Below are 11,153 nucleotides of genomic sequence, written 5' to 3'. Positions count from 1 at the left end.
CTAATTCCGAGTATGGGTAACCATACTTGGCCACATGTCACGTCACTCAGTTTCACTTTATAATTCCTGTGTGCTGTATAGGTACTGTATGCGGTTACACTTTATTTCGATAGTCCACTTTAGACATTCTATTAACTATAAGTAACTTTGTAACTACATGTCAACTACATGTCAACTAATTCTCATTAATTTGCAACTACATGTCTACTAACTCTCAAGATAGACTTATAATTATTTTAAATTGCACTTTCTGAAAGAGTCCAATTTTTTACTCTTTTTTTAATTATTATTTTTTTCCTCACATTTTAAAATAAAAAATAAAAAAGATATGAGTATTATGTAGAGACCAATTCATTGTTATTGTTATTGTAATTGTTAGTTTTATTTATTTTTTTATTTATTAAATTAAGGCGTTCAGATGTATATTAACCATTATTACTTGCTTTTCTTTCCCTATCCAGCAAAGCTCATAAAAAAATGATTTTGGTTTTGTGCAAAATATTCATTTTATTATTTAAGTGTGTCATTTTAGATCAAAAGCATTTTAATACCTTTTAAAAACATACATTCAGCCAAGTGTTTACAAACTTTAAATTTTGACAAGTAGTGTAAAAAAAAGGTTTAAGATAAATATAAACTAGAATTAAATTTTTTATTTGATTTTATACATATTTTAAGTATTTTATTAAAAATGTTCAATTAATTAATGTATTATTATTATTATTGAATAACATACACTGTCCTTCCAAGCTGTTAAAACAATGCAAAACTTACCTTTCCATTCACTTATAAGACAATATTATCATCTCTGAGGGAATAATTAAATAAAACAATGCTGTCTTTGAGAAGTGATGTACATGTGCGACAGGTCTTTTGACAACATACAGATTTTTGAGAATATACGTTTCTCTAATGCAGTAGGCTACTTCACAGAGGACAAACACCTGATTTTATTTAACTTTTAAGAAAGTAATTCAGTTAAAAGTCCACTGCTTTATCACAGAGAGACTAGACAGATGTCTCTCCTCTCTCATCTTGCTGTTTAGCGTGTCTCTTGCTAGCCAAGCAATGCTGATTTCCACCCTCAGTGCTGTCATTTAAATTGCCTCCCAACATGTGAATTTAGGTCAAGCTGCAATCCCCTCACCCACTCACAGACACAGCAACAGCGGTTAAACTAGCGTTTCACACCATTTCATCGAGCCTGGGTGCAGAACGCTAACATAAAAACAACCTGTTTCCAGAGCGGACTTTGGCTGCCAAAACTGCGGGCAGGCCAGCGGAGGCATAGACATGCAGCTCACACGTCCTCTCTCTGCTCACAGCACTGCCTGCAAGCATTCCAGCAGACAGGCCATATGGCTTCATTATAGCTAGATCAGACTACAGGTAGATGCGCAGCCCCGATTTCTGGGACAGATTGAAGGGAAGACAATGTAGGAAGCAGAGGCACGACTTGAGCTTTTCAACGTCTGGAGCTGTCAATGCTCAGCTGCTCCCATTAATAAGATTTACAGTCACATGAGTGACATTTCAGATCAATGAGTGAGATATGTCATGCTGTGATTTTCCAATCAGACCTGCTAAGTGAGATGAACTAGGCTATGATGGAAGCAATGCACTGGTCGATATTTCCCATAATTACAGTTGCACTGGTTGTGATAATAGTCTAAGTGAGTCTTACACACACACACACACACACACACACACATATATATATATATATATATATATATATATATATATATATATATATGTGCCTAAGGCACACCTGTGCAATAATCATGCAGTCTAATCTTCATCTTGATATGCCACACCTGTGAGGTGGATGGATTGTCTCGGCAAAGGAGAAGTGCTCACTAACACAGATTTAGACAGATTTGTGAACAATATTTGAGAGAAATAGGCCTTTTGTGTACATAGAAAAAGTCTTAGATCTTTGAGTTCAGCTCATGAAAAACGGGGGCAAAAACAAAAGTGTTGCGTTTATAATTTTGTTCAGTGTATATGTATATATAATTGTCAGTCAGTTAGTGTCAGACTGTCAGCGTGTGTAACAAAAATTTTAAAGGGTAAAATCATATAGAAATAGCTTTTTAAGTTAACAATTGCAGGTTACCACCTTGTGCAGTGTACAAAAGGGTTTATATTGTAATATCAGACCAAATATTTTAGTGATAATCTTGCTGTCTAACTGACAGATTTGGAATATATTTCAATGCTGGGTTTTAAAGAGGACCTTGCAGGCATCAGTGTGCTGGAAGAGAGCTGATAAATTAATCTCTAGTTCAAGCAATTTTACTTCTGAGAGAAATTACTTGAGGGGATGAAAGCCCCTTAAATGTACAAAATATATTGCTTTTGCTTTTACATATATATATGAGTAACATTTCACCCCTGACATTTTGATATTGATTCAGAGTTTATTCTGTGATTTACAATTATTATGTAAATAGAGATTTGCAAGTCCATTCAGAATCACTGGGGTTTGTGTTAATGGGGTCAGAGTGAGTTCAGAGGGGCATAAAAAGTCATCAGACCTCCGGTAATCTCTGTCCCACCCTCATATGAACACATAAACGCACAACGTTGTGCTCTTAAAATTAGACTTTCATAAGGCCACAACAGCTGCTTCAAATAAAGAGTTGGTGACTCTGCGCTCTGAAAAATTGCAATATTTTAAGTCAAATTTTTATCTAAATTATCTCTAAATCTTGCCAGTAATACTGATTCGTTCTGACAGTGGTTCCCACATGTCAGTAAACATTTAAACCTCTTTATTTCTATGTGAATGGCATCCGACAGCAAATAACACAAGTGGACAAGTACCTAAATACTAGCGGATTTTTAAAAATGTACTCTTTATTCGACGACACAAGTGAAATATTCATCTGTAACACTTTTCAATAAGATTCAGTTTGATAACATTAGTAAACTACATTAGCTAACACGAACTAATAATGAAAAGTAATATATTACTTTGTTGATTTCATACATTTACTAATATGTTATTAGACATTAGACATTTAGACATTCTATTAACAGTAAGTAACTTTGCAACTACATGTCAACTAGCAGTTAGTAGAGTGTTAGTAGACTGTCTGCTTAATATCTTCTAACACTTTCTTTGTCAACTTATTCTACTAACCCTAAACCTACCGTCTACTCTGAGAGTTAGTAGACATGTAGTTGCAAATTAATGAGAATTATTTGACATGTAGTTGACATGTAGTTACAAAGTTACTTATAGTTAGTAGAATGTCTAAAGTGGACTATCGAAATAAAGTGTAACCTATGCTTTTAAAGGAAACATAACGACTGAGCTTTTTATTTGTAGAATAGTTATTCATCAGAGAGAAAGTTTCAGTTGTCACGGTGTGTAATAGCTCATAAGTGCTTGTTTTCAGGAATTAAAGCACTGCTAAGGGGTCATGCTGTTTTTATTGCACAACAAGACTGGACTTCAAATTGCCCTGTGACCCCAGCAGTCAAACCTGATCAGTGCGCTCATGCAGCAATCTCTGAGATCAGGACGCCGGCCTCAGTCATCTCATCATGCGGCCGGAAAGCAGGACGTTTCAGATTTGTTTGTTTTTTTTTGTTTTTAATAGAACATTGTTTTATTTAAATTTTTTTTTATTTATTTTTTTTTTTTTACAATGTCCACCATTGAATAGACAAACGCCATAGGAGAATTCCCTTTTTATCAACAAATTATGAACATCTATAACACAGTGTCATTTTCAGCACATTTCAGTACATGATGTATTATGTTTAAAAACAATCTGTGGTGGAAACTGCATTTTAACCGTTTTTGGCGTACAATGGCTACTATTTTGTTTTTTATAAGGCCAATTTTATGGCTACTACTTATAAAATCGAATATGTCTAAATACCACAAAATTAAACAACATCATCACACATTTTTGCATAATTTGCATTAAAAATAGTAAAATAAAACAAAATTGACAAAAATACTTGATAAAAAGGTAAAAAAAAAAAAATTCCCAAGTGTTAATTATATCTTCATGAGAAATATATATATATATATATATATATATATATATATATATATATATATATATCTCTCATGAAGAGAATACAAAACTTATTGATAATAATACAGATTATTGGTTAACCCTAATAATTGTTATCCTCCATCATCTCGATGTTTCTATTTTTTCAGATGAAAAACAAATAGATAAAATTAGATAAACATATTGCATAATTGTTATATTTCAAACGAAGAGAGAAAAACTAGCTAATTCAGATTATTATGTTCATAAATCAAATTATAAACTTGATATTAGTAATAATTTCTGATATGAATAAATAGTTTTTGTCCTGTTATAAATGAAGTGTCATCTCAGGAGACGGGTGCTCATTTATTTGATGTTGATTTTGATTTTATAGGCCACAGCCATAATTGTTGCGATTAAGAATTTATTTCAATTACTTGAATTTATTTTTTATTTTTTTAAATATGGCCTTATAAAGGCAAAAATAAATAAAAAAGTAATAAAATAAAATGAATTACAGGGCAAATATTGTCCTCTAATTAAAAAAAAGACTCTGGATAATAAAAATTATATTTTACTTTCATTTTTTTCAATAATGTGTATAAATACAATGGAGAGATTATTTAACTTTTTTTTTTTTTTGAAACGTTTCAAGCATTACTCTAGCAGAAAAGGGGGAGGGAAAAAAACGGAATCGGGTGAGGAGTCGTGTCCTTGTTCTTTAGCTCAACGACTTTCTGTCCTCCTTTGGGTCAGCCTATTAGATTTTTCCAGACTTCTGTTTTTTTCTTTTGGCTGATCTGGCACAGCTTGGTGATGGGGTTAACAGTGTAGGAGAAAAGCTATCTTGTTGAGCTTTCATGTCCTCCGAGTCCCTGTTCGTGCTGAGATGTCAAGTAGGGACATGTGAAGACATTCCTCTAATGATTCCTCCAATTTCTGGAAGCAGACAGCCCGTGCCAGGACCCCTGTATTGAGTGAGCGACAGAGCGCTCTCGCCGCTGAAAGACACTCCTGTTTATTATTCCGGACCCTCCTCGCCGGACGGAGAGATGTGGCACTGGGGGCCGGTCAGTTCTTCAGTCATCTTTGAATGGCTGCCACCAGCACACAATGTGGGCAGTGCCAAGGAGCGCAAAGCAAAGAAGAGGAGGAAAGACAAACTAGATTAGCCCTGTCTGCAAGGCCAATCCGTGGCTTGGCTCTGCTTGAAGCTCAGCTGCCAGTTTAATTGCAATGTTAAGATAAACTGCAACTTTTCATTCTCGATTTCTTTTTCCACCTCTCTTTTTTCTCTCTCCCTCTCCTTCTCATGCTTCAAAATCCTGTTATTGAATTTAGTTTGAGTGGACAGTCAAAGTGTGTTTCAGCGTAGCACATCAAATTGAAAATTTTAGACTGGGCTCCATTCAAATTCATGAGTGTGAATTTGAACTGAACTGGTGGTGAACCGCAAGATGTTAACAGGAAGTGAAACTGACTTTAGCTGTATTTATTTGAATTGTAATTCCAAGAAAGTATAATTCCAAGAAATTCAACACAGTCACAGACCGTATTAATTTAGTCCATTAGTCTAACACAATAATAGGAATGGCAAGAACAGAGAATGTTCTGTTAAAGGTGGCCATCTGAGAAATGTGTTTGTCCACCAATTATTACATATAAATATTTACATTTTCTGTCAAATATTCAAACATCATCTAATGATTCTTAAAATAATCTTTAGGGGGTTTATGGATAATCTTTTCTTGTGGCTACAAAAATTATGTGATGTGGCACAAATAAAATGTTCTGTTGCAAATTCAGATTTTATTTGAAAGACATTCTAAAATAATTTCTAAATCACGCACATCCCTGTTATTACATCTTAAGCAATTCGCAATTAAGCAATTATATCTGTTTGCACTTTGTCAACATTTAGTTAACTTTCAAATAAGCAACCTGAAAATACAAAAAATATATTTGCCATTATCATTACTGATAATAATAATAGTAATAATAATTAGAAAAAAAGAGCAAGTGAGCGACAGAGCGCTCTCGCCGCTGAAAGACACTCCTGTTTATTATTCCGGACCCTCCTCGCCGGACGGAGAGATGTGGCACTGGGGGCCGGTCAGTTCTTCAGTCATCTTTGAATGGCTGCCACCAGCACACAATGTGGGCAGTGCCAAGGAGCGCAAAACAAAGAAGAGGAGGAAAGACAAACTAGATTAGCCCTGTCTGCAAGGCCACTGGGCGCCTGCCTGCACAGAGCAATCCGTGGCTTGGCTCTGCTTGAAGCTCAGCTGCCAGTTTAATTGCAATGTTAAGATAAACTGCAACTTTTCATTCTCGATTTCTTTTTCCACCTCTCTTTTTTCTCTCTCCCTCTCCTTCTCATGCTTCAAAATCCTGTTATTGAATTTAGTTTGAGTGGACAGTCAAAGTGTGTTTCAGCGTAGCACATCAAATTGAGAATTTTAGACTGGGCTCCATTCAAATTCATGAGTGTGAATTTGAACTGAACTGGTGGTGAACCGCAGGATGTTAACAGGAAGTGAAACTGACTTTAGCTGTATTTATTTGAATTGTAATTCCAAGAAAGTATAATTCCAAGAAATTCAACACAGTCACAGACCGTATTAATTTAGTCCATTAGTCTAACACAATAATAGGAATGGCAAGAACAGAGAATGTTCTGTTAAAGGTGGCCATCTGAGAAATGTGTTTGTCCACCAATTATTACATATAAATATTTACATTTTCTGTCAAATATTCAAACATCATCTAATGATTCTTAAAATAATCTTTAGGGGGTTTATGGATAATCTTTTCTTGTGGCTACAAAAATTATGTGATGTGGCACAAATAAAATGTTCTGTTGCAAATTCAGATTTTATTTGAAAGACATTCTAAAATAATTTCTAAATCACGCACATCCCTGTTATTACATCTTAAGCAATTCGCAATTAAGCAATTATATCTGTTTGCACTTTGTCAACATTTAGTTAACTTTCAAATAAGCAACCTGAAAATACAAAAAATATATTTGCCATTATCATTACTGATAATAATAATAGTAATAATAATTAGAAAAAAAGAGCACAGAAAGATAAATCAGACTACAAAAATATAGAATAATGTCAATTCTTGTTAGCAGTAAAACAAACTATATATGTGTTTAGAATATTTAGTTTTTTTTTTCATTATTATTACTATTATTATTATTATTATTATTATCAGGTCTCACCAAGGCTGCATTTATTTGATCAAAATACAGTAAAAACTGTAATATTGTGACATATTATTACAATTTAAAAGAACTGTTTTCTATTTGAATATATTTTAAAATGTAATTTGTTCCTATGATGGTAAAAGTAGCCATTATTCCAGTCTTCAGTGTCATCCCTCAGAAATCATTCTAATATGAAGATTTAGAAATATTTCTTATTATTATTGTCTGTGTTGAAAACATTATTTTCTTCTTTTCTTTTCTTTATTTCTTTATTTATTGCTACTATTATTATTATTATTATTATTATTATTATTATTATTATTATTTAACAAATAAAAAAATGAAACTAAATAAAAACCAGCATGCATACACTACTGGTCAAAGGTTTTGGAATAATTAAGATTTTAAGTATTTTTGAAAGAAGTCTCATCAAAGCTGCATTTATTTGAATAAAAATTACAGTAAAAACTGTAAAATTGTGAATATTGTAGATATTATACAATATCTAAAATAACTATTTTCTATTTAAATGTTTTTTTTCTAACATTATAAATGTCTTTACTGTCACTTTTAAGCAATTCAATCTGTCATTGCAATTTAATGTGTAAAAATAACATTATTTATATATATATATATATATATATTTACCTCTAACTTCTGAACGGTGGTCTATCATGGTTTCCACAAAAGCATTAAGCAGCAAAAACAATATATTTACTCTGAGGACAGACAGATGAAACTATCATCAGATATATGCTTTTAAGCTATATGAGACCAAATAATCTGTCATTTAAAAACACAGTTTGACTGACTAATATCTGAATTCTGGGTAGACATGTTCCTCTCAATGTTTCAGATGTTCAGTCCACTACAATGAATAAACTGTCACATTTTAGTCCCCCTGTATAAATATTTTAGCTCCTCTCACCGAAATATTAATTGTCCCTTTCCTCCCATGAACTCTTTACATTCTTGTGTTCCTGAGACTGAGTGCATGTCTGTGTTTGGAATAGCAGCGCTGGAGTGATTCGTTCCTCTGATACAAGGATTAGCTGTGCATTGATTCTGCTCATGGGTTGACACAGCTTCCCATTTTCCCATGAATTTCATTAGAGTACCACACAGGATCAACAGGTTGTGCTTATTTATAAATGCAGAAACAACTTCTAGGCAATAAATCCACTGCACTATTGTGGGCTGCTTCAGTCCATCATGGCAGAATGTGACCCTGGTGCTATAAAGTCACACTCACTCACTGCTATCCTGTGACAGATGAGAACAGTGCGGGTCTGTGGGCATGGCCCAGGCATTCATCAGCCCGGGCGGCCCGCTCCACTCCTGATTTACACCTCAGCATGAGACGGGGCGGTCCGGCAGAGGCCAGTCCCAGCTGCTCCATCACCACCTCCCCCATCAGCGACAGCCCAGAGCGCATGCTTCCTTCTGCGTCTGCTGTGTGAACGCCATCCATCCATTTCTACGGAGAGGGGATTCTGCTCTAAACAGCTTATGAATCACAGCTGCTTTGAAGTGCTTTGATCCCTTACTTTACCTTTAAACAACCTCTCCTATGAGCCTGACGAGCACCAGGAATATGTAAACTTTTAAATGTGTTTCCTATGGGCAACATCAATGCTGTGTGTAGCAAAGAAAAGCTTTTTACACAGTGCTAAAGCAATAAGCCACCGGAAGCCTTGTGGTACAGTGATTTTGCCTTGCGAAAAAGAAGTACACTTCAGTGCACTTTATGGAAATAATACTTTAATAGAAAACACTTAAGTGTGAACTGAATGTTTCGGGACACTTAATTGTGTTAATTGCAATTAAATGAAAATGTGTTATAGTTTAAATTTAGATTGAATGCAATTAGTTAAACTTTAGAGTGCTTTTTTGACCCACTTACTGTAAGTAGGACTTTATATGTAATTTGTCTTTGAAATGTGGTTAAAGTGTACTGCTGATTCTGACAAGCATTTATGATAAACTAGTGCACGCTCAATACATTTAAGCACACTTCTTTTCCACAAGGGTTATTAAATCTGATTCCAGGGCCAAGATCAAAACCCCCCTAAATGTGGTAAAATCACTCTAACACAGCTGGAACAACATTGAGACTTTGTGTATTAATATAGTATGTGTACTACAGCATTTTGAATTCATACACAGTTTATTGATTCTATATATATATATATATATATATATATATATATATATATATATATATATATATATATATATATATCGCAGTTCGTTATCCAGATATGACATCTGTAAATGAATATGGAAAAACATACCATCCAATATTTTTATTTGTTTTTGCAGTATCCTCCTTTTCCCTGACATTGCCAGACATTATTACAAAAAAAAAATCTAAAATAGCAGAAAGATTTGTGTGAAGGGCAGGTTTATGGGTAGGGTTAGAGTAAGGGAATATAATATCATAACATAACATAACATAACATAACATAACATAACATAACATAACATAACATAACATAACATAACATAACATAACATTTCGTACAGTAGGTGATGACGGATTCACAAGCCATCACACAAGAACACGATCACTTACAACAAAGGGAACGACTTTGGATAAAATACTTCTGATTCACATTTTCCGGTTTGAAACCTGAGCATAAATCTAAAATCGTAAAAGGCATTGCAAGAAGAAACCTTTCCTAAATTGAACACAAACCAAATGACTGTTTAAAGAAAAATTTCAGTCCAAATGAAAATTCTGTCATTGTTTATTCACCACTATAACAAAACTCGTGTGACGTTGTGCTCTGTGTATCTCATCATTGACATCAACCTTACATGACGTGTCTACATTGCATATTCGATACTTTTGTGGTTTAAAAGTTTTCAGCACTGCAAAACTTCTTGATGTTCCTGGCATTATATTATAAACACGTATTAGCCATCTTGATCACTGAGCAAATACACTATTTATTTCTGAACCTTTGGGCAAATCTGGAATCTTCAACTTCAGAAATACTGGCATCACTGCTTGCCATTGCAATACCAAGCTGCGAAAGAAGCATTTTATTCATGTTGTAAATAGTACAGCTCTGACCGAGCATCACAAAGCAGATCTATATCATTAAAGTCCATGCCAAACTCCAGCACCCAAACCACACAAGTCACAGTCTGTTGTCCCACTCAGGGTTAATAAGACAAACCACAATGTCAACATGCAAGATTCAAAAACAATTTCCACCCGCAAGCTATTCATATCATGAGCAGCTAGAGTGAGGCTGTCTAATATCATGTATCTGCCTTTTACCTCTTCTTATATGATGCCAAGCAGCTACACATCTGTCATATATAGGAGCTCATTTCCAAATGTACACTGTTTGTTTATTGTTATTGCCTCGTATAACCACTATGCTGCTTTGTAATATTGATAAATGTGGCTGTCTGCGGTGTGTTGTATATTATATTGCAGCTGTATAAAGTGGAGTACTTCACTCTGCAAGACCTCAAGCTATTTATCTCCCTCGTTGTACCTGTACTTTTGCTCAACGAGAATTAAGCTATTTAAAGATACAATTTTGTCCTATGGTTTCCATGTGTCGTTATATTTAAGCAAGTTTAAATCCAATGATTGTAATAATAACAAAGCTTATTACGTGGCTCTATGTAACACTTTATTCTCATTGGTAAATCATAGCATATACAGTCAAATATATTTCTATAATTTCAGTATAAATGTCCCAAGCAAATTATTTCCTACACAGCTGAGCTGAGCTAGATTCATATCTCTTGAATCACAACTTTTATTTCTCACACGCTGAAAAAAATAACACTCAAATGTGTTACAGCCATATTTAACTATCTTTCTTTCTTTCTTTCTTTCTTTTGGTTTTGGTTCATATATGGGTCACATATAGGTTGGTTCATACCTTACATTGTGA

Source organism: Sinocyclocheilus grahami, unplaced genomic scaffold, assembly GCF_001515645.1.
Source record: "Sinocyclocheilus grahami isolate Dianchi unplaced genomic scaffold, SAMN03320097.WGS_v1.1 scaffold380.1, whole genome shotgun sequence".
Lineage (NCBI taxonomy): Eukaryota > Metazoa > Chordata > Actinopteri > Cypriniformes > Cyprinidae > Sinocyclocheilus > Sinocyclocheilus grahami.
The sequence above is the reverse complement of the archived record's forward strand: the minus strand, read 5'-3'. Positions refer to the sequence as shown.